Source organism: Pleurodeles waltl, chromosome 3_1 (genome assembly GCF_031143425.1).
Source record: "Pleurodeles waltl isolate 20211129_DDA chromosome 3_1, aPleWal1.hap1.20221129, whole genome shotgun sequence".
Taxonomy (NCBI): domain Eukaryota; kingdom Metazoa; phylum Chordata; class Amphibia; order Caudata; family Salamandridae; genus Pleurodeles; species Pleurodeles waltl.
This window is the reverse complement of record NC_090440.1, coordinates 1,898,090,310-1,898,114,312: the sequence shown is the minus strand read 5'-3', so window position 1 is coordinate 1,898,114,312 and position 24,003 is coordinate 1,898,090,310. Positions and strand designations below refer to the sequence as shown.

The window sequence follows — 24,003 nt, the reverse complement described above, 5'->3', positions numbered from 1 at the left end:
CTAGCCATTTTTAACAGCACTTTTTTTCATATCAATCCTACACAACAATATACACTGACCGGCAATTCATTTCTGTTAAAAGATCTCCGGCAAAGAGCCCCCTTGTGCGGCCCGTCAGGCATTGCAGTGCCGGCCTGACGAGGATTATAGCCCAATGATGAAGCATGTCACCAATTGGTGAGTGAGGGCTCTTGTTCTGAATTATTTGGATTTTTAGGGACCTGCTTCTCCCTTTGAGGTATAGGGACCCCTTTCCCAGTGGAACTATGTATACTTTTTGATTTGCAGATACTCTTAGACAACCTGAACTGATACACAACAAGATCTGCCTTCCATTGATCAAGGCAGCGAAACAACTGTGGTGTGACTCGACCTCCCGAGTTTATGGATGGGGAGACAAAAACGGCAAGCTGTTATACTGGCTTGCCACCCGATCTCAGGCAAGGAGGGGGAGAACAGAAATCATCGATGAGCACAAATGTCTCCACCGCACCCTCTGAGGTACACCCCAAATCTTTGCTGCTTATTATGGTCACCTTTATGCCACGGCCCCCAAAATTGGGATGGAGCCTGACCCTCATTTCTTGAAGGAAGTGGCCCTCCGTTGATTGTCACAGTCTGAGGTCCTGATGCTAGATCAGCCCTTATCAGTTGAGGAGGTAGGGGCAGCCATTTCAACTGTGGCACCTGGGAAGACCCCTAGACCCGAGGTTTCCCATGGATTATTACTTCGCATTCAGAGAAATTCTCACCCCCTGGCTGCTTGCTCTCTACAAGAAGGCTTCAGAGACTGGCTCCTTTGCACACAAAATTGACACTGCAATTATCGTTGTCATCCCAAAGACCCATGTGCCTCTTGCGCAGATTAATCGCCTGATCTCTCTCATCAACGGAGAGATCAAGATCTTTGCCACAACCGCGATCACTCGTCTCAAATGGGTCCTCCAAACACTCATTCACTTGGACCAATGGTGCTTTATTCTGACTAGGAGTATGAGACACTGCCTCCGGTGGCTCCACATCATTTGGTCTATCGTCATTTGCTTATGTTCCAATTAGCTATACTTCTCATTGATTTCGAGAAGGCATTTGACATGGTGGACTGGGGATACATTGACCACATCCTGCAGAGGGCCAGAATCGGACCCAGATTTTGCAGTCCACACACTCCACTCTAATCCAACCACATGGGTCCAGATAAGCGGTGTAGTCTGATGTCTTCCCCATACGACGTGGGACCTGGCATGGCTGCCCGCTGTATCCTCCTCCTTTTTGTGCTTCCCATTGAGCCCTTCCCATTTCTCTTCCCAGTGAAGCATGAGTGAGGGGATGGATGTGCGACACCAAAAACGAAGACCGCATAGCACTCTATGCGGACGGTGTCTTATTTCTTGCAGACCTTGAGACAAGTGGCCCCCATTATCTTCAGAGCCTTCAGCTCTTTAGGAGAAGGCCTATTAACTCTATTGCCCCTATCTCACTCCAGGTCGACTTCACTGGACAGGCCTCCTACTGAGTCTTGACTGTTAATGTCCCCACACCCTTACGTTTTATAATGTGGTCTGGCTGTGTCCTGTGATTCAGAGCTACAGGGCTGCTGTTGTGGGAGAGTTATCAGAGATACTGGGCTGGGAGGTGCACCTTTCACAGTTGCTGTTGCTGCTGGGGGTCCTGGAGGGCTCGGGGGGGGAATCAAAGGTGGATCAGGTGTTTCTGGGAATGGTTACCATGCTGGCCAAATGAGACACTGCAACCCGCTGGAAGAGTCCTGTGCTCCTACACCATTGCAGTGGTGGTGAGGGGTGAATTGGTGTGCGCAGCAGGAGAAGCCAGTGTTTGAAGCCAGAGGGTGCCCCTCTAAACATGATAAGTTCTGGGGGAAATGGTGGGGACGCCCGGATTAGAACCTGTGGATGTTAACGTTCCTTGTGAGACATTCTTTTGTTAAATGTGCCTGTTTCACTGTATTTGACAAATCTGACTCTGTGTCATTTCTTATGTGTACTATAAATGTGACCACAACTGAGTGCATTACTCTTGTGTATCTAAAACTAATAAAATTGTTTGTCAAAAAATAAAGTAGTACCTGAGACTGCAGGACAATGCTACTTGTTGCAAATTCTACACACTTATATCCATATTGATTTTGGTGAATAAACCAAGAGGATGGGCACTTTTCCATTCCCCAAGTTAATGTCCAGTCCATTTTTTAATCACATATTTACTGCCAGCTTTTACACAGATTCTAAATATTCTCAGTCTAGCCAAAAAAGGAGCAGGGGAAGGAGTGCATAAGATTGCCCAAGACCACACAATTATGTCCAAATGGAAGGCAGTGATGAAATTCTGTGGTGTCTCGTTCCACATACCCAACAAGTCCACTAGTGAAAGTGAAATCTTTATTGCTTAGTTAATTAAAACCAGAACAAAATTGGAACATCAGACCTAAAATCATAGCACTTTTCATCAATCATAAAAGGTAAAAATAATCAGTCATTAAAATATATCGAACTGATGTATAACTGAAACAATCATTCATGGTTAGCTTACTTGGTGGATTAGTTAATGATAAAATCAATAATAAAACTGATAACACTTTTCATCAATCATAAACGGTCTAAAATCAGCTGTTAAAATTCATCAGCCCAGTCTACAGCCAGAACAATCTTCCATAATTAGCTTGTTTGTTTATAGTTATTGCACGCTAAATTCAACAGATTTGGTGCTATCAGGCTTTTTCCATTATTCCTGCTTTGCTTTAGCTTTCATGGCCTTTTGCTATGTCTGCAGAAATGTGATTAATTTACAGATGAATTGAATGTCTTCCAGATTAAGGCTGCAGATCATTGCTGACCTACACGTGCAAATCCCTTTGTCCAGAAAACTTTTTTTAAGTAAGGCGACCCAGCTTGCATTAACAAAGGACAGATGCAAATTAAATGTGTAAAGTCCTCTTTTTCAGATCCATATAATCTGCATCTTTTCCGACCCTTATATTTCCAAGGTGGTAGGTCTGCTAGGGCTGAGAGACTGCCAAAGCATAGCCCCATCAGCTTTCACTTACTAAGGATCGAAAATGTCTGGGTTAAGTATACAGCTGGTTTCATCCTATCGTAGTTGTAGATGATCATCCAGGCACTCAATCGTTTACTGAAGATATTCTTGTCATTCATGACTGAGTGGAATTTAGCTGCTCTATTAACTACTTTCTTGAAGGCAGAAAAAGGTAAATTATTTTCCGAAAGGTCTAACATGCTTGACTGTTTTACCAAGGAGAAGAGGTATTTGTGATGGCTAGAGGAAGGATCATTGGCCAGGGCAGACCACCCAGCGTCATTTTGCAAATTGCCCTGTGTTACTCTGATTTTATACCAATATTTTATTGCGGCATACTTTCTTCCCAGCAAATGGGTTGTAAGGCCAATTTCCAGGAGAATTTGAGCTGGAGAGACATTTTTGGGGAGATCCAATACTGCCTTATACATTTTAATGTGCAGATTGTCCAAGAGTGATGTGTCCTTCCTGTGCAGGGCAACACTTGCGTTTGCTACTGTCAAAGAAATGTAGCTGCTACTATAGGCAGGAGAGGCTTAAAGGAAAGACAGTCCAACTTTTTACATGGGATGCAAAATGAATAGATTAGCGCCTTTGCTTTCTTGATTACGTGGCATTTGTGCTCCCTGAAGTTTAGCTTATTATCCAGATAGACTCCCAAGTATTTATAACACTTAACTTCTTCTAGAAACTTAGAGTCCAGACCAGTCTTGGCCTGCTGTTCTGCTCCATTTGAGATCATTTTTGTTTTTGTTTTGGAAACATTTATTTCCAGTTTATTTGCCTTGACGTAATTATTTAAGTCAGCGAATAACCTCTGCATACCGATTTTAGTAAGACTCAGCAGTACAACGCCATCTTCGTATGCAAGATGAGATGAAGTAAAAGAGCCCAAGCGTGGTGGGTGCGAGTTTACACAGTCTGATCTTATAGATAGAACTGCCATGAACAGATTAAAAAGGTGAGGAGCCAGCACGCACCCTTGTTTCAATCCCTTTTCTACTGGGATTTTCCTTGCTAATCTAAAGCCATCGCCCAATTTGACCTGAATCCATGTGTTTGTATAGAGGTCTTCTATGGCTCGCAGAAAGGTGGTAGGAATACTCATCTCCTTTAACTTGCATCACAGTATCCTTCGGTCAACTCAGTTGAATGTAGTCTTAAAGTCAATAAAGCAGAGATACAATTTCTTCCTTAGCTGCTTGCATTTATCCACTAATACAGTCAATGCTAGAATGTTTGTGGTTGTGCAGAACCCCTTCTGAATCCTGTTTGATTGACTGGCACTAGGTTATTTGCATTCAAACATTGTGTTAATTCTTGTAAAAGCAGGGAAGCGTAGTACTTGGCTTCAGCACCTATTAATGCTATAAGCTTATAATTTGCTAGAACTAAATCGGTCCTGCCTTTAAAAATCAGGTGGATTACTGACCCTCTCCAGTTCTTCTCTATATAAAGGTGATAGTACGTTGACCCAGTACTGAAGGTCTGTTTTAAAAATAGCCTGTGGAATGCCATTTGGTCCAGGTGCTCAATTGCTCCGCCCCACTATTATTACCTTTTCCACCTCTTCAGGAGGGAACGGAATAATGAAACAATTGCCTTGTGCACTGCCAGTAAAATGTCTCATCACCAAGTCATTCTTGAACTGGTTATTTGGCTAGGAGGATTGGGTGCCGATTACACTGAAACATTTTAGTTGTTTATTAGCTTGGGGGATCGTACTAGGGCATTTACAGTCTCCCAAAAGGAGCTGGTGTTGTTTACTTGAATGGAGTTATAGATAAGCTTTGCCCGAAATATGTCCTTCTTGATCCTCTGATATTCCCAAACCTGTTTTTTTGTATTGCATTCTAAGCTTTTTTATTATCTCCCATGATGTTTATTGGGTGTTTGTTAATCTGGATATCCTGCTTGCCTTTTTAAGCTCTTTCTTTAAGGTTAGGCTTTTTTGTGAGTGTTGGTGTGTGCCTGCTGGCTTGTCGGCTTTTTACAGAGGGAGTGTTTGATAACAGTTGACACAAAGACCTTCCAACATTCCTTGTGTCTGACTACTGATGGACAAGTTTTTTCTAAAAGGCTCTTGACCCGACTCAACAGTTCAGCTATTGTGGCGATGGTCCTCTTTAATCTTTTTAGATTGACTGTTTTGAGGAGACCATTGTCAATTGGTGATTGCTCATGCTTCTGGGGTTTAAATTGAAGGTAAATAGCTGGTAAGCGTGATCACTTAATGTGGTGGATGTAATCTCGAATTTGCTTAAATATGGCATTAACGTAAGAGATAAAACAGTGTAATCCAGGTGTGAGCGTGCCTTTGCACTGTAATAGGTATAGTTTGGGGGCATCATCCTGCATCCTGCTATTAATTACTCTAGAGTCCAAGGTGCTCCACAGAGGTGACGAGGCGCATGCCTTTAACATCACAGCATTTTCCTGCTATGCGGTGCTGTGCTTGAACATTCCAGAATGCATTACCGGCGGTTATTTTATCGTCTTCTTCTGGGCAACAGAATAAGTTGCCATTAAAATTCCCCCATCAGCATTAGGTCCCATGTTGGGTTTGTAAAGCATTTCTCTGTTAATATAGATATCAGATCTGAATAAAGCGTTTGTTCCTCCTCTGAGTTGGGATGTGAGTAAACATTACATAACACCATTGAGGTTATTTCATGAGTTTTTAATTTGCTAAGTTTTATGATTTGGATGCCTGAGTTAGGAGAAGGCAGCTGTTCAGCAGTTATATTTAATGATGTTGCTATGTAAACCGATTGCCCTCCCTTCGGTCTACCGAATCGTTGCATTTTTTCTACATTGAGATGCTAGTGTATGTACAACCAGATGCAGAGGCTCCAGCAGCCAGGTTTCTTGCAATACAATTATGTCATATGTCTGCCACTTGTGAAGCAGTGTTCCATCTTGAATTACTGTTTTGGCACCTGCTATATTCCATGAGAGGAGATGGAGGAGGGCTTCTGTTTTTTTTTTTTGCCCCACCCCATGTGTTCGAAGTCAAGCTAGCGAGGCCCACTGATCTTGGCAAGGCTTTACATCTGATGCTGATTCTGCTGCATCTTCTGGGGTTGTTGGGGTTGTGGGTGGACCTGTAGGATTGAATAAACTAAAGCTTTGGAAGCGAGTTTAGTTACTTCTGATCGCATTAAAGGGACAGGGTAGTGAGACGTTTTATAGTCTGAGAGGGTGATACCCCATAATTCAAATTGATTCGTACATACTAGAATTTAATGTGCTATATCCTCAGACCGCCATTGTGCGAGGATGTATTTCGAGGAGTTGGAGTCTTCGCTTGGAAGGAATCTGAGACCAGGTCTGGAGATTTGAGGTACGCAAGGATGGTATTTCAGCAAGTAGTCGCATTATATTACCTCTATTTAGAATATCTTGATTACCCCACAAGATGTATTTAGGTTTCTTAAGGATACAGGTCTTGGGGAACGCCCTTGTGGGTGAGCATTCCAGACTCAAAATTGTTCATCTTGATTGTAATTTCTAGTCTCTTTGATTGGGGGATGTTCTATCCTCAGAGGGAAAGGACCCTGACTTGTTGTCCTCTTTATCGCCAATCTGAGGGGCTTCCCACTTACTCCATTGCAGAGTCTTTTGGATGTTCTGGTTAGAGCCAATGGAAGTGATCTTTTGAAATAGTGGCATCGTTGGTTGTGGGCAGCTATTTGCAGCAGAACCACTGTATCTTACTGCCATTCTAGGGGAGGTTTGCTGGACTATCTATCCTTCCTCCGCTTTGTGGAGATTGTAGATGGATTGTACTGTCCCTGCTTTAGACTAATTTGTCATATTGTAACCGTTGAGGTGCCGCTTATTTTCTGAGTGAATCTTCCACTTTTGTCCTGTACGTCTTCTTTTCTTTTAATGTATTTTTTAGGTCTCTGCGGGTCTCTTGAGGTGTATAGGTAGTAGTTACTGTGATTGTTCTGCGTTTCTGTTTGGGCTACCGCTGCGGCATACGAGATTGCAGCCTCTTTTAAAGCTGTTCGAGCTGGTGGCTATGGTGTCCTAGCTTCAAGCTCTTCAATTGATGAAGGGACTTCTACCAGTTCAGTGCCCATAATGGCTTGTACTTGAATGAGTGCGGTAGAGGTTATTTTTCTATTCTGCTTTGCTGCAAATATTGGCAACATTCTCGGTAACATTTCCTTGGTCTGATGGGGCGGTTTATTCCTGAACGTCCTAGCTCAATTCCTCTGATGCTCGATTAAGTAATTTTCATTGAACGTGTTGTGATTAGGAGTATTTGATGGTATCTCAGTTACAATCAAGGCTGTGTCATTAGATTTTTGTTGAGTAGCCATATTGGAGGGATCCATTTCTAACGTAAGTTGACGATTGGGTGATGGTGTTTGAGTCAGTGTGTCCAGCAGTTTGATTTTATTATCACAGGTAGCTACGTTTGGGGGGTGGGGGAGGGTCAATGATGCTTCCCAGAATAGTGGGAAGGATGCTTAGTTTATTGATAATTGGACCGCATGTGCAGCAGAATTGAAGAGGAGGATTGGCATCTTGGACCCGTGTTATTAGGTCAGTTAGTTTCTCCAACTTGGCACATATGTCCACAATATGCAATGCCATTATGTTCATGAGGTCCACTTGAATATCCTGCTTACCTGACTGCATGTTAAGTGCCTCTACTGAAGTCTGCATTATGCCTAGTAACGCACTGTAGAATTTTGATAAGCTCTCCAGATTTTCACGAGCAGGCCCATGTTGTTGTGCTCTGATGATGGCTGAGGGGATTGCATTCTCCCACTTGTGTTTAATTGAGCGCAAAAAGAGGTGAGTGTTTGGACTAATTCTGACTTATGTTGCCTTTGTTGCTTATGCATCTTGTGGGGCCTTGTGGCAGAATAAATGGGAGATATTTCTTGACGTCCTTCTTCGGTGGTACTTAACAAGGAGGTTTCTAGTTGCTGTTGAGTAATAGAAGAGCGGTCCAGGTTGATCGTTTTAACTTCCATTGCCTTAATCTTATAGGTGTTATTCGAAAGCGAAATTGAATGGAGCCAAGAATTATCTTGCTCTTCCTGATCGATCCCACTGGTGATCATGACAACTGTCCTCCATTGAGCCTGGCATTGGCTCCTTTGAGCTGTATAAAGGTGCGTCTATTAAGAAAAATGTCACTGTGTATTGGCCCCTACCCAGCTTTAGAATACAGTGTTTATTTAAAGTGGTAAAGCTGAGCTTAGATGTCAAGAATCCTAATTCTATGACTAAACATACACACTGGACCAGGTTCTGTAGCAGTAGATGGTTACTGGGCAATATGTAGATACTGGTATGTGCCAGTGGTGTTTTAAAACTCATGCGTAAAGCTTACATTTTAAAGCTTAATTACATTTTAAATCTTAAAACTATATAACTTGAGGTGGATACCAGGGTTGTTCATTTTCCAAACTTGTTTCTCAAAAACTGCAATAGCGAGCAGTCAAGGCTTGCTCCAGTGGTAAAGGGATTACAACTCAAATACAGCATAAATAGAAATCACACTCAATAAGCTCACTCTACGGCTGAGTTAAATCTTTAAAGATGGTCTGATTTAGAAGAGGGGAATTGAGAATGAAACCCCAAAAACGTGCTAGGTGACTGTAGGAGGCGGGCCTGGCTTGTAGTGGGTACCAGAGGTACTTACACCTTGTGCCAGGTCCAGTTATCCCTTATTAGTGTAGAAGAGGTGTTTCTAGCAGCTTAGGCTGATAGAAGGTAGCTATAGCAGAGCAGCTTAGGCTGAACTAGAAGACATGCAAAGCTCCTACTATACCACTGGTGTCATATGCACAACATCATAGGAAAACACAATACACAGATATACTAAAAATAAAGGTACTTTATTTTTATGACAATATGCCAAATGTATCTCAGTGAGTACCCTCAGTATGAGGATGCCAAATATACACAAGATATATGTACCAAAAAATATGCAGTAATAGCAAAAGGAAGTAATGCAAGCAGTGTAAAGTTACAATAGATTGCAATAGGAGCACATAGGTATAGGGGCAACACAAACCATATACTCCAAAAGTGGAATGCAAACCACGAATGGACCCCAAACCTATGTGAGCTTGTAGAGGGTCGCTGGGACTGTAAGAAAACAGTTAGGGTTAGAAAAATAGCCCACCCCAAGACCCTGTAAGGTAGGTGTAAAGTGCACCTACTACCCCCAGAGAGCACAGAAGTCGTGATAGGGGGATTCTGCAAGGAAAACCAACACCAGCAATGCAACAACAGTGGATTTCCGGACCTGAGTACCTGTAAGACAAGGGGACCAAGTCCAAGAGTCGCGACAGTGTTGAGAGTGGGCAGGAGCCCAGGAAATGCCAGCTGAGGGTGCAAGGAAGCTGCCGCCGGATGGAAGAAGCTTGGTGTTTTGCAAGAACGAAGAGGACTAGGAACTTCCCCTTTGGAGGATGGATGCCCCACGTCGTGAAGAAGCTTGCAGAGGTGTTCCCACGCAGAAAGACCGCAAACAAGCCTTGCTAGCTGCAAGGGTCGCGGTTAGGGTTTTTGGATGCTGCTGTGGCCCAGGAGGGACCAGGATGTCGCCACTTGGATGAGGAGACAGAGGGGGCGCCCAGCAAGTCAGGGAGCCCTCACAGAAGCAGGCAGCACCCGCAGAAGTACCTGAACAGGCACTTGGAAGAAGAGTGAACCGGAGTCCACGCGAAGTCACAAAAGGGAGTCCCACGACGCCGGAGGACAACTCAGAAGGTTGTGCACTGCAGGTTAGAGTGTCGGGGACCCATGCTTGGCTGTGCATGAAGGAAATCCTGGAAGAGTGCACAGGAGCCGGAGCAGCTGCAAATCACGCGGTACCCAGCAATGCAGTCTAGCGTGGGGAGGCAAGGACTTACCTCCACCAAACTTGGACTGAAGAGTCACTGGACTGTGGGAGTCACTTGGACAGAGTTGCTGAGTTCCAGGGACCACGCTCGTCGTGCTGAGAGGGGAACCAGAGGACCGGTGATGCAGTCTTTTGTTGCCTGCGGTTGCAGGGGGAAGATTCCGTCGACCCACGGGAGATTTCTTCAGAGCTACTGGTGCAGAAAGGAGGCAGGCTACCCCCAGAGCATGCACCACCAGGAAACAGGCGAGAAAGCCGGCAGGATGAAGCGATACAAGGTTGCAGTAGTCGTCTTTGCTACTTTGTTGCGGTTTTGCAGGCGTCCTGAGCAGTCAGCGGTCGACCCTTTGGCAGAAGATGAAGAGGGAGATGCAGAGGAACTCTTGCATTCGGTATCTGAAGAATTCCCCAAAGCAGAGACCCTAAATAGACAGAAAAGGAGGTTTGGCTGCCTAGGAAGGAGGATAGGCTAGTAAGAAAGGTAAGAGCCTATCAGAAGGAGTCTCTGACGTCACCTGATGGCACTGGCCACTCAGAGCAGTCCAGTGTGCCAGCAACACCTCTGTTTCCAAGATGGCAGAGGTCTGGGGCACACTGGAGGAGCTCTGGGCACCTCCCCTGGGAGGTCAGGGGAGTGGTCACTCCCCTTTCCTTTGTCCAGTTTCACGCCAGAGCAGGGCTGGGGGATCCCTAAACCGGAGTAGACTGGCTTATGCAGAGCATCTGTGCCCATCAAAGCATTTCCAGAGGCTGGGGGAGGCTACTCCTCCCCAGTCATCACACCTATTTCCAAAGGGAGAGGGTGTCACACCCTCTCTCAGAGGAAATCCTTTGTTCTGCCTTCCTGGGCCAGGGCTGCCTGGACCCCAGGAGGGCAGAAACCTGTCTGTGGGGTTGGCAGCAGCTGCAGTGGAGACTCCGGAAAGGCAGTTTGGCAGTACCCGGGTTCTGTGCTAGAGACCCGGGGGATCATGGAATTGTTTTTCCAATGCCAGAATGGCATTGGGGTGACAATTCCATGATCTTAGACATGTTACAAGGCCATGTTCGGAGTTACCATTGTGACGCTGTACATAGGTAGTGACCTATGTACAGTGCACGCGTGTAATGGTGTCCCCGCACTCACAAAGTCTGGGGAATTTGCCCTGAACGATGTGGGGGCACCTTGGCTAGTGCCAGGGTGCCCACACACTAAGTAACTTTGCACCCAACCTTCACCAGGTGAAGGTTAGACATATAGGTGACTTATAAGTTACTTAAGTGCAGTGGTAAATGGCTGTGAAATAACGTGGACGTTATTTCACTCAGGCTGCACTGGCAGGCCTGTGTAAGAATTGTCAGATCTCCCTATGGGTGGGGAAAGAAATGCTGCAGCCCATAGGGATCTCCTGGAACCCCAATACCCTGGGTACCTCAGTACCATATACTAGGGAATTATAAGGGTGTTCCAGTATGCCAATGTGAATTGGTGAAATTGGTCACTAGCCTGTTAGTGACAATTTGGAAAGCAGAGAGAGCATACCCACTGAGGTTCTGGTTAGCAGAGCCTCAGTGATACAGTTAGTCATCACACAGGGAACACATGCAGGGCACACTTAGGAGCACTGGGGCCCTGCCAGTGACACATAGACTAAAACAACATATATACAGTGAAATATGGGGATAACATGCCAGGCAAGATGGTACTTTCCTACACAACCCCTCCCCCCCCCCCCCCCAAACGAAGGACAATAAGACTAGCTATGACCTGATGAGTCTTCATTGTCTAAGTGGAAATATGTGGAGAGTCCATCTGCATTGGAGTGGGTACTCCCAGGTCTATGTTCCACTGTATAGTCCATTCCCTGTAGAGATATGGACCACCTCAACAATTTAGGGTTTTCACCTTTCATTTGTTTTAGCCAAAGTAGAGGTTTGTGGTTTGTCTGAACAATGAACTGAGTGCCAAACTGGTATGGCCTCAACTTCTTCAGTGCCCAGACCACAGCAAAGGCCTCCCTCTCTATGGCAGACCAACGCTTTTCTCTAGGGGTCAACCTCCTGCTGATAAAAACAACAGGTTGATCCTGGCCCTCAGAATTGAGTTGTGATAAGACTGCCCCTACCCCTAATTCAGATGCATCAGTTTGAACAATGAATTTCTTGGAGTAACATGGGCTTTTTAGGACAGGTGCAGTGCACATGGCCTGTTTGAGCTCCTCAAAAGCTTTCTGACAGCTAGCTGTCCACAATACTTTTTTAGGCATCTTCTTGCTAGTGAGATCATTAAGTGGGGCTGCAATGGAGCCATAGTTTTTAATGAATCTCCTGTAATACCCAGTGAGGCCTAGGAAGGCTCTCACCTGGGTCTGTTTTGTAGGGGGAACCCAATCCATGATTGTCTGGATTTTCCCCTGAAGTGGTGCAATCTGTTCTCCACCTACCAGGTGTCCCAGATAAACCACTTTCCCCTGCCCTATGTGGCACTTTGAAGCTTTGATAGTGAGGCCTGCCTTTTGCAGGGCCTCCAAAACGTTCCACAGGTGGACCAGGTGATCATCCCAGGTGGAGCTAAAGACAGCTATATCGTCTAGGTATGCTGCACTAAAAGCCTCCAACCCTTGCAGGACTGTATTCACCAACCTCTGAAAAGTGGCAGGTGCATTTTTCAAACCAAAGGGCATTACTGAGAATTGGTAGTGCCCTCCAATAGTCGAAAATGCAGTTTTTGCTTTAGCATCCTCTGATAATTTGATCTGCCAATACCCTGCAGTCAAATCAAAGGTGCTTAGATACTTGGCAGATGCCAGTGTATCTATGAGCTCATCTGCCCTGGGTATAGGGTGAGCATCCGTTTTTGTTACCTGGTTGAGACCTCTGTAATCTTCACAAAACCTCATCTCCCTTTTTCCATCTTTTGAGTGAGGCTTTGGTACAAGCACCACAGGAGAGGCCCATGGGCTTTCAAAATGTTCAACCACTCCTAAGTCAAGCATTTTCTGAACTTCTTGCTTTATGCAGTCCCTGACATGGTCAGGCTGCCTATAGATTTTACTCTTGACAGGCATACTGTCTCCAGTATCAATTGTGTGTTCACACCAAGATGTGGTGCCTGGCACAGTTGAAAAGAGTTCAGAAAACTGACCTAGGAGATTTATGCAGTTGTCTTTCTGCTCAGCAGTAAGACAGTCTGCCAAAACTACACCTTCCACTAAAGCATCATTTTCAGTGGAAGAGAAGAGGTCAGGGAGAGGGTCACTCTCTTCTTCCTGTCCTTCATCTGTTGCCATGAGCAGGGTGAGATCAGCACTGTCATAGTAGGGTTTTAGGCGGTTGACATGGAGCACCCTAAGGGGACTCCTGGCAGTGCCCAGGTCAACCAAGTAGGTGACCTCGCCCTTCTTTTCAACAATGAGATGGGGTCCACTCCATTTGTCTTGGAGTGCTCTTGGGGCCACAGGCTCCAATACCCACACCTTCTGTCCTGGTTGGTACTGAATCAGAACAGCCTTCTGGTCATGCCATTGCTTTTGGAGCTCTTCGCTGGCCTGGAGGTTTTTACTGGCCTTTTTCATGTACTCCGCCATTCTGGATCTTAGGCCAAGTACATAGTCCACTATATCTTGCTTAGGAGCTTTTAAAGGTTGTTCCCAACCCTCCTTCACAAGTGTTAGTGGACCTCTTACAGGGTGCCCAAATAGGAGTTCAAAGGGGCTGAAGCCCACTCCTTTCTGGGGTACCTCCCTGTAAGCAAAAAGAAGGCAAGGTAACAGGACATCCCCTCTCCTCCTGAGTTTTTCAGGGAGTCCCATTATCATTCCTTTGAGAGTTTTATTAAACCTCTCTACCAGTCCATTTGTTTGTGGATGATAAGGTGTGGTGAATTTGTATGTTACACCACATTCCTTCCACATAGCCTTCAAGTATGCAGACATAAAGTTGCTACCCCTGTCTGATACAACCTCTTTTGGGAAACCCACCCTGGAAAAGATTCCCAGGAGGGCCTTTGCCACTGCAGGTGCTGTAGTGGTCCTTAGAGAAATAGCTTCAGGATATCTTGTGGCATGGTCTACTACCACCAAGATAAACCTATTGCCTGAAGCAGCAGGAGGGTGAAGGTGGCCAACTTTGTCAACCCCTACCCTTTCAAAGGGAACCCCAACCACACGTAGTGGAATAAGGGGAGCCTTTGGATTGCCACCAGTCTTGCCACTGGCTTGGCAGGTCACGCAAGATTTACAAAAATCGTGCGTGTCCTCTGACATCCTAGGCCAGTGAAACGGGGGGACAAGCCTTTCCCATGTTTTAATCTGACCCAAATGTCCAGCCAAAGGAATGTCATGTGCCAGAGTTAGGAGGAACTCTCTGTACTGCTGGGGAATGACCAATCTCCTGGCTGCTCCAGGTTTTGGGTCCCTTGCCTCTGTGTACAAGAGGTTGTCCTCCCAGTAAACTCTATGTGAGTCACTGACATCCCCATTTTGCTGTTTGACTGCTTGCTGTCTGAGACCCTCTAATGTGGGACAGAATTGCTGTGCCACGCTCAGCTCTTCCCTGGCAGGCCCCCCTCCACCCAAAAGCTCCGCAGTGTCTGCTGCCAGATCATCTGGTGAAGGTTCTGCACAGGGAGGAAATTCTTCTTCCTCAGAAGGAGAATCATCTGTAGAGGGAGGGATAGTGGAAAGGGATTTACCCTTGCTACCCCTAGCTTTAGGGAGCACTTGGTCCATTGTTCCAGGATCCAAGTCACCCTGTCCTTTTTGCTTTTTGGCCTGAACCCTGGTTAAAGCAAAAATATGCCCAGGAATGCACAGCATTGCTGCATGAGCCTCCAACTCCCCTTCTGCCCAAGCTGATGTCTCTATTTCATTTCCTAGTAGACAGTCTACAGGTAAATCTGAGGCAACCACAACTTTCTTTGGACCAGTAACCCCACCCAGTTGAGATTCACAACAGCCATGGGGTGGCTAAGAGTGTTGTTATGAGCGTCTGTCACTTGGTACTGGTGACCAAGTAGGTGTTGTTCAGGGTGTACCAGTTTCTCTATTACCATGGTAACACTGGCACCTGTGTCCCTGTAGGCCTGAACCTCAACACCATTTATTAGGGGAAGTTGCTTGTACGTATCCATATTAAGGGGACAAGCAACCAAGGTGGCCAAATCAATGGCACCTTCAGAGACTAGCACAGCCTCTGTGGTCTCCCTAACAAGACCAACCCCAACTAAATTACCAAAAGTGAGCCCAGCTACTCCCTTGGATTGGCTATTAGTAGGTTTGCTCCCACCACCACTGCTATTACTAGGGGCACTAGAGGTTGCAGTAGGGGTTGTGGTAGTGGGAGGTTTGGTGTTTTTCTTTGGACAACTGGCATCAGTTGTCCAATGGCCTTTTACTTTACATAAATAACACCAAGGCTTTTTTACTTGATTAGAAGAGGGTTTGGAAGTGTGTTTTTGTGGGCCTGATGAAGACTCATTTTTTGATTTGTCCCCACCCTTGTCAGAAGACTTACCATCCTTCTTCTTGCCATCCTTGTCACCCCCTGTATGAACTTTTCTGTTCACTCTTGTTCTGACCCATTTGTCTGCCTTCTTTCCCAATTCTTGGGGAGAGATCAGATCTGAGTCCACTAGATATTGGTGTAACAAGTCAGACACACAGTTATTCAGAATATGCTCTCTCAGGATAAGATTATACAGGCTTTCATAGTCAGAAACTTTACTGCCATGTAACCACCCCTACAAGGCCTTCACTGAACAGTCAACAAAGTCTATCCAGTCTTGTGAGGACTCTTTTCTGGTGTCTCTGAACTTAATCCTGTATTGTTCAGTGGTTAAGACAAATCCATCCAAGAGTGCATCCTTAAAAACTGCAAAAGTATTGGCATCACTTTCTCTAACAGTAAGGAGCCTATCCCTACCCTTTCCATTGAAAGATAGCCATAGGATAGCAGCCCACTGCCTTTGAGGGACCCCTTGTACCATACAGGCCCTCTCAAGTGCAGCAAACCACTTGTTAATGTCATCCCCCTCCTTGTGAGGGGGAACTATCTTGTGCAGATTCCTTGAATCATGCTCTCTCACAGGATTGCTATCAGGAATACTGCTGCTGCCACCATGGGGTCCAAACCCCAACCTCTGTCTCTCCTTCTCCAGGTCTAGGGATTCCCTGTCTAGAGCCAGCTGTTGCTGTTTAAGCTTCAGCCTGGTCTCTTCCACTCTCAACTTTTTGAGTTCCCTTTCTAACATGTTGTCTTCAGGGTGGGTGGGTTGGGAATGTTTAGACACTGAGGATATATTGGAACCAACAGAGGGAGACCTGTCCCTAACAGCTTGCACTCTAACAACCTGGCCTCCAGGAACAAAAGCATCCCTACTACGATGAGAGCTTCTATTACTACCAGCATTGCTAGGTGGTCTGCTAAGGGGCAGATTTGGAAGAGAACCCTGTACACCTACCTCAAGGGGCTCCCCTGAGTCAGAGTGTGAGCTATCTACTAACTTCTCAGATGAAGTGCCACCCTGGGACTTATCATTCTCTATGAGCATGTTAAACAGAAATTCTCTAGAAGGGTTCTTTCCTACCACTAAACCTCTATCAATGCAGAGACTCCTTAGGCTCTTAAAGTTAAGACTGTCATAAGTAGTATTGACCATTTTAAGAGAAGTTCCTGCATCAGACATGATAGAAGAAGGTTTAGGGACAGTGAGAAGAGAGAAAAAGTTTCAGGACTTTTTAAAGAACAGAAAAAAAACCTTTTTCAAACTTTTAGAATGTTTAGGAGTACTTTTCAGCACTTAGCAGAAAGTGTAAGAGAAGAAAAGCAAAACTTTTTGGTTAGGTGTACATACACTGAACTTGTTTTGTATATTATTCTCTTATGAAAAGTACACAATGACAAAGTGGTAAGTAGTTACAAGTACTTATCCCACTGCTGCACAACCAATGTAGGAGGCTGGACTGGCTTGTAGTGGGTACCAGAGGTACTTACACCTTGTGCCAGGTCCAGTTATCCCTTATTAGTGTAGAAGAGGTAGCAGCTTAGGCTGATAGAAGGTAGCTATAGCAGAGCAGCTTAGGCTGAACTAGGAGTCATGCAAAGCTCCTACTATACCACTGGTGTCATATGCACAATATCATAAGAAAACACAATACACAGATATACTAAAAATAAAGGTACTTTATTTTTATGACAATATGCCAAAAGTATCTCAGTGAGTACCCTCAGTATGAGGATGCCAAATATACACAAGATATATGTACACAATACCAAAAATATGCAGTAATAGCAAAAGGAAGTAATGCAAGCAGTGTAAAGTTACAATAGATTGCAATAGGAGCACATAGGTATAGGGGAAACACAAACCATATACTCCAAAAGTGGAATGCGAACCACGAATGGACCCCAAACCTATGTGCGCTTGTAGAGGGTCCTGGGACTGTAAGAAAACAGTGAGGGTTAGAAAAATAGCCCACCCCAAGACCCTGTAAGGTAGGTGTAAAGTGCACCTACTACCCCCAGAGAGCACAGAAGTCGTGATAGGAGGATTCTGCAAGGAAAACCAACACCAGCAATGCAACAACAGTGGATTTCCGGACCTGAGTACCTGTAAGACAAGGGGACCAAGTCCAAGAGTCGCGACAGTGTTGAGAGTGGGCAGGAGCCCAGGAAATGCCAGCTGAGGGTGCAAGGAAGCTGCCACCGGATGGAAGAAGCTTGGTGTTTTGCAAGAACGAAGAGGACTAGGAACTTCCCCTTTGGAGGATGGATGTCCCACGTCGTGAAGAAGCTTGCAGAGGTGTTCCCACGCAGAAAGACCACAAACAAGCCTTGCTAGCTGCAAGGGTCACGGTTAGGGTTTTTGGATGTTGCTGTGGCCCAGGAGGGACCAGGATGTCGCCACTTGGATGAGGAGACAGAGGGGGCGCCCAGCAAGTCAGGGAGCCCTCACAGAAGCAGGCAGCACCGGCAGAAGTACCGGATCAGGCACTTAGAAGAGGAGTGAACCGGAGTCCACCCGAAGTCAGAAAAGGGAGTCCCACGAAGCCGGAGGACAACTCAGAAGGTTGTGCACTGCAGGTTAGAGTGTCGGGGACCCAGGCTTGGCTGTGCACAAAGGAAATCCTGGAAGAGTGCACAGGAGCCGGAGCAGCTGCAAATCACGCGGTACCCAGCAATGCAGTCTAGCGTGGGGAAGCAAGGACTTACCTCCACCAAACTTGGACTGAAGAGTCACTGGACTGTGGGAGTCACTTGGACAGAGTTGTTGAGTTCCAGGGACCACGCTCGTCGTGCTGAGAGGGGACCCAGAGGACCGGTGATGCAGTCTTTTGTTGCCTGCGGTTGCAGGGGGAAGATTCCTTCGACCCACGGGAGATTTCTTCCGAGTTCCTGGTGCAGAAAGGAGGCAGGTTACCCCCAGAGCATGCACCACCAGGAAACAGGTGAGAAAGCCGGCAGGATGAAGCGATACAAGGTTGCAGTAGTCGTCTTTGCTATTTTGTTGCGGTTTTGCAGACGTCCTGAGCAGTCAGCGGTCGATCCTTTGGCAGAATATGAAGAGGGAGATGCAGAGGAACTCTGGTGAGCTCTTGCATTCGGTATCTGAAGAATTCCCCAAAGCAGAGACCCTAAATAGCCAGAAAAGGAGGTTTGGCTACCTAGGAAGGAGGATAGGCTAGTAAGAAAGGTAAGAGCCTATCAGAAGGAGTCTCTGACGTCACCTGATGGCACTGGCCACTCAGAGCAGTCCAGTGTGCCAGCAACACCTCTGATTCCAAGATGGCAGAGGTCTGGGGCACACTGGAGGAGCTCTGGGCACCTCCCCTGGGAGGTGCAGGTCAGGGGAGTGGTCACTCCCCTTTGCTTTGTCCAGTTTCACGCCAGAGCAGGGCTGGGGGATCCCTAAACCGGTGTAGACTGGCTTATGCAGAGATGGGCAGCATCTGTGCCCATCAAAGCATTTCCAGAGGCTGGGGGAAGCTACTCCTCCCCAGCCATCACACCTATTTCCAAAGGGAGAGGGTGTCACACCCTCGCTCAGAGGAAATCCTTTGTTCTGCCTTCCTGGGCCAGGGCTGCCTGGACCCCAGGAGGGCAGAAACCTGTCTGAGGGGTTGGCAGCAGCTGTAGTGGAGACCCCGGAAAGGCAGTTTGGCAGTACCCGGGTTCTGTGCTAGAGACCCGGGGGATCATGGAATTGTCTCCCCAATGCCAGAATGGCATTGGGGAGACAATTCCATGATCTTAGACATGTTACATGGCCATGTTCGGAGTTACCATTGTGACGCTGTACATAGGTAGTGACCTATGTACAGTGCACGCGTGTAATGGTGTCCCCGCACTCACAAAGTCCAGGGAATTTGCCCTGAACGATGTGGGGGCACCTTGGCTAGTGCCAGGGTGCCCACACACTAAGTAACTTTGCACCCAACCTTCACCAGGTGAAGGTTAGACATATAGGTGACTTATAAGTTACTTAAGTGCAGTGGTAAATGGCTGTGAAATAACGTGGACATTATTTCACTCAGGCTGCACTGGCAGGCCTGTGTAAGAATTGTCAGATCTCCCTATGGGTGGCAAAAGAAATGCTGCAGCCCATAGGGATCTCCTGGAACCCCAATACCCTGGGTACCTCAGTACCATATACTAGGGAATTATAAGGGTGTTCCAGTATGCCAATGTGAATTGGTGAAATTGGTCACTAGCCTGTTAGTGACAATTTGGAAAGCAGAGAGAGCATAACCACTGAGGTTCTGGTTAGCAGAGCCTCAGTGAGACAGTTAGTCATCACACAGGGAACACATACCGGGCACACTTATGAGCACTGGGTCCCTGCCTGGCAGGGTCCCAGTGACACATAGACTAAAACAACATATATACAGTGAAATATGGGGGTAACATGCCAGGCAAGATGGTACTTTCCTACAGTGAGTCAGTCCACCCAGCACTCCAACAAATGTCTTCTGATGTCTCCAAGCATATTAAGAGTCTCTCTGTGTACAAAGTGTCCTACAAAGTGATAATGGAAACTTGGTCACTGTAAGAAATCCACCTTTTCTGTGTGCTCACCCTGGATTTCTGCCTTTTGCTGAACCCTTTATTTTGGCTGGTTTAGAACTCTATGCACTTTTACCTTCATGACCAGTGGTAATCTGCCTGTGTTCCCCCTTGAAACATGGTTGAATTGGCATATTCCTAATTGAGATTTTTAACTTACCTATAAGTCCCTACTGTAAGGTAAAAGATGTACCAAGGGCCTGAAAGTTAAATGTCGCTAGTGAATTGCAGCACCTACTGTGCCATCCCTGTACAGTGACAGAGTAAAACATGGCTTCGAGGCTACCACTGTAATCGGACTGGGGAAGCTTAAACACTGCACTTTGACTTGTCAAAATAAACCCTTTGAACAGGTCAAAAGTCCCTTTTAAATATTAATAAGTCACTCCAATGTAGGCCTTATAACCCACCAGGCAGAGTGCATGGTATTTAAAATTAGGACATTCAAAATTGTCTGTGTTATAAAAAGTAGGACATGCAGAAACGTAGTGTTCTTTTAGTGACCAGCACCCAAAAGCCATTTTCCACTGTGGCAGCCATAGATGTCCTATATAGAAAACCAAAGTATAGGGTATTTTGGGAACGGAACTAGCTAGAAAGTTAAACAACTTTTTTAAGTTATGAAAAATCCAGTTCAATGAAGAAGTTGATATTTCAGAAAATACTAAGGAAAGTTACTTTAGAACGTTACCTTTTCCCTGGCTGAATTCTTGCAAGCTAATTTGCATTTGGTCTTTGGGATTAGCATATGAATAGGTGTGAAACGCCTCCCAGGAGCTACACCATAGGTCACTGTGTTTGATATTTTAATGGACATGGATGACTCCTTTGAGCTCAGCAGAAGGGTAGAGGTCATGAGCATAATTTTTTACATTACAATGTCTAATTATTTTTTTGTGTTGAATCCTTTGTGACAGGACTGCGGGTTTACCTATAACACTTAGGGCACACTTGAAAGGACACAAATAGGATGCCAAGATAATTTTTGTGGATCCACTGTCTGGCTGATGGAAAGTCCTACTTTTTTTTAATATCCCACTTCTGTCAATGGGTTTATTGTGGATATACTATGTGTCCCAAACTGGATTTTAAAGTTAAATGTGAGAGGACACTAGGATTACCATAGAACACTACCTATATACATCCCTTGCCCTCAGAACTCCTGTTCAGTGTGTCGGAAGAGTTTAGTCATCTTGAAACTGCCCAAGGTGCATAGGTCTGGCCCAGGGAACTTTTGGTTAGGGTGTGCCCAAGAGTCAATCCAACCCACTAGCTCATGCAATGCATAAACATGACATCTCGAGTCGCCCACTTCAGAATACTCTCTGGAGCTAAGAACATAAAAACATTGGTGGGTCTGAGGGGGAACAGAAGAGGACTTGATCTGGTGTCTGTGATATGAGAGGAGCCCTGAAGGACTAAGCCTGCTCTCTCTTTTACCAAGGACAAAGAAGTGGACTCCATGGGTCATAAGGCTGAACTCGTGTTCAAGCTATAGTGATATAATAAGCTATGAGGCCTTTATTGTAACTGCCCAGTAGACCACTGGCAACTAGTCATGGACTGGACTCTGCTATTGGCCTCTATTCACACCCTAGGAGTCTCTATGTGCCTCCTCTGAGGTCCTGGGGGGGCTTTAAATGTGTAATCTTTGGTTGATTGGAACTTGAAGGACTAAAGTTAGAAGGTACAGTCTTTGACTATGATGAACCTGGCTGGTGCATCCAGCCCGCACTCCACTGTGGTGAGCCTCATATTACACCTAGGTCCCGGTCTACCACAACTATTGACTATCACATTTTAAAAATCCATATTTCTTTTGTTTATTGTACAGATAATAAAATCTAACACAAAAAAAGAAACAAAAAAGCAAATCGAACGTGAATACCCTCAAAGACTAAATTCATGCTAAAAACACACCATAAATTAAACACACTTGACATATTAAAAAAAAAAAAAAAAAAAGACATTCCTGCCTAGAAGCGCAAGACAATCCTGAAATATAAAAATAAAACAAGCCACCAAACCCGGAACCTCGCATAATACACAAAGAAAAAATACATAGGCACAGCCCAGAAGTGCATGGTGCACTAAATAGTAATTGCACTAAACATCAGCATATGCCGTTACAACTCCTCGACCAAACCAATGACGTGTAATATGGCAAGAGCATTAAAGAGATTCCAGTTATACCTGTTCATTGCTCTCAGTGCAGTTGAGTTTAGATTGTGCAATTTTAATAAATTTAGTCAATAACACATTTAGCGTTGGGTTCCCTGGGTCCAAAGTAAGGATGATAGTCTGTCGACAGGAACAGATTCCCAATTCATTACATTTGCTCTGAAGCAGAAATCTACGCTCCTTCAGTAAAGCTGGGCACAGGCAAACCACATGATCAATGGTTTTGTCCGCATTACTACAACCTCTACATGTCACACCAACCGCCGGTGGTAGCTGGCAACGGGGAGATGTTTTTTTTTTTTAAAACAATCGCCCATCCTTAAGGCCATAAAAGCCTTTTTCAACCAAAACCCATAAGGGCAAGAGAAAAAGCTAGAAGACGTTCCTGGCATAAAAGATTCAACTACTGCCCAGGCATGCTTCCGTTGAACGAGGAGGGATTTTTGTCATTTTGGTAGGTTTTTTTTATAATGAATTTTAACCTATTTTTCTAATTCAGCTGGGATTGGTATTGTTTTGCATTTTGATTCTATTACTGTTTCGGTACTGCATAAATACTTTACACATTGATCTACATTAAGCGTGTCTGCTCTGTGCCATAGCTATCAAGAGATTGAGTTGAAGCTCATATAGTGACTTTAGGGGTTCGCCAAGACAAGGATTGTGAGTATTCTTTACGGGTTGGGTAATTACCCACCCCAAATAGTAAACCAATCTCGTACAGTCTCCTTAATTCCAACTTCCATTCGAGTGTTCTGTGTACTGACTAGAGCAAGAGTCAAAAGCCTCTCAGCCTGGTATGCATTTCTTAAAATGCACTTAAACAATCATATTGGCCCAGACTTTGGACACCTTAGCAATTGTTTTCATAATCATAAAGCATTAAAAAAGTCTTTCTTTCTAGTGAGTCTAGCTAAATATCGCCTTGCTGCTTTCTCTAGATCGATCCCTATATTCAACTTAAAGAAAAATAAATGACAAAGTATTATACACATACTAGAGTCAATGTATACACAATAAATACATCCGACATATTACTGGCAAATAATGCACTATGACATCCTAGACGAATAATACATCTTTTGTGGACACAAGTACTAATTGTAATCATAAAATGCAGTGAGACGCAAAACAAATGACTACCTCTCCTCTACTTACAGAGATCGTCCGTAAATTCAGCCCAACGTCCGTTATCTCTTATTAATTTTGTAAGGACATTTGTCGTAATTTCAGTACTTCCGGGTCGCGTGACAGCCACTCCGACGGCTGAACATATTCTGATAGTCGCAGAGTAGTGGAAGGAAACCGGAAAGTGCAAATCGACCTGGGATTGGAACATTATCCTCACCTCAGCCAATCCTAGTACGCTAGCCGAAATTTCATTGGCCGCGATGTCCCCATGCGCCTCTGTTGTGTATAAACACTGCCTTGGCCTTTTCCTTTGCGTTCTTGCGTGCAGTGCCGCCTAGTTAGCCGAGGCTGGAATTTTGTGGCGGGTTAAATGAAAGGTATTGAGGCACGCGTGGGCCACGCTTTACAATTTGCCCTGAGCGGTGACGTTTGGTTTCTACCACCCATGATTCTAGTTGTGATTTCTCTGGATAGTACCATTGAAAGAAGTTTGGAGTTGTAACGTATTGCCGCGGGAATCGAAGGATTAAACAGTGGTGGCCTATCAGTTGTTTCGCCTGTGTTCCGAAAACGGCTGTGAGCCCCTGCTATCTGCAGTGGTGTTTTTGTTTCTGGTGCTCAGTCCGAGTCAGTGTTTCACCTACGAAGTGCACCATGGATCCCGGCAGGCTGTGGGGGAAGCTCTCAAGTAGCAAGCGGTCGCAGTGCATTAATCAAGC

At 45.3% G+C, this 24,003-nt stretch overlaps 1 protein-coding gene across 1 annotated transcript in view; it reads right to left on the bottom strand.

The window, feature by feature from the left end:
- The window catches only part of ICA1L (islet cell autoantigen 1 like), a 370,063-nt gene extending 346,629 nt beyond the window's left edge, over positions 1 to 23,434 (bottom strand). The window contains exon 1 of the mRNA XM_069226037.1: positions 23,312 to 23,434. The gene's annotated coding sequence lies outside the window, so the exon portion shown is untranslated. The remainder of the gene's footprint in view (positions 1 to 23,311) is intronic.
- Positions 23,435 to 24,003: the final 569 nt, after the last annotated feature.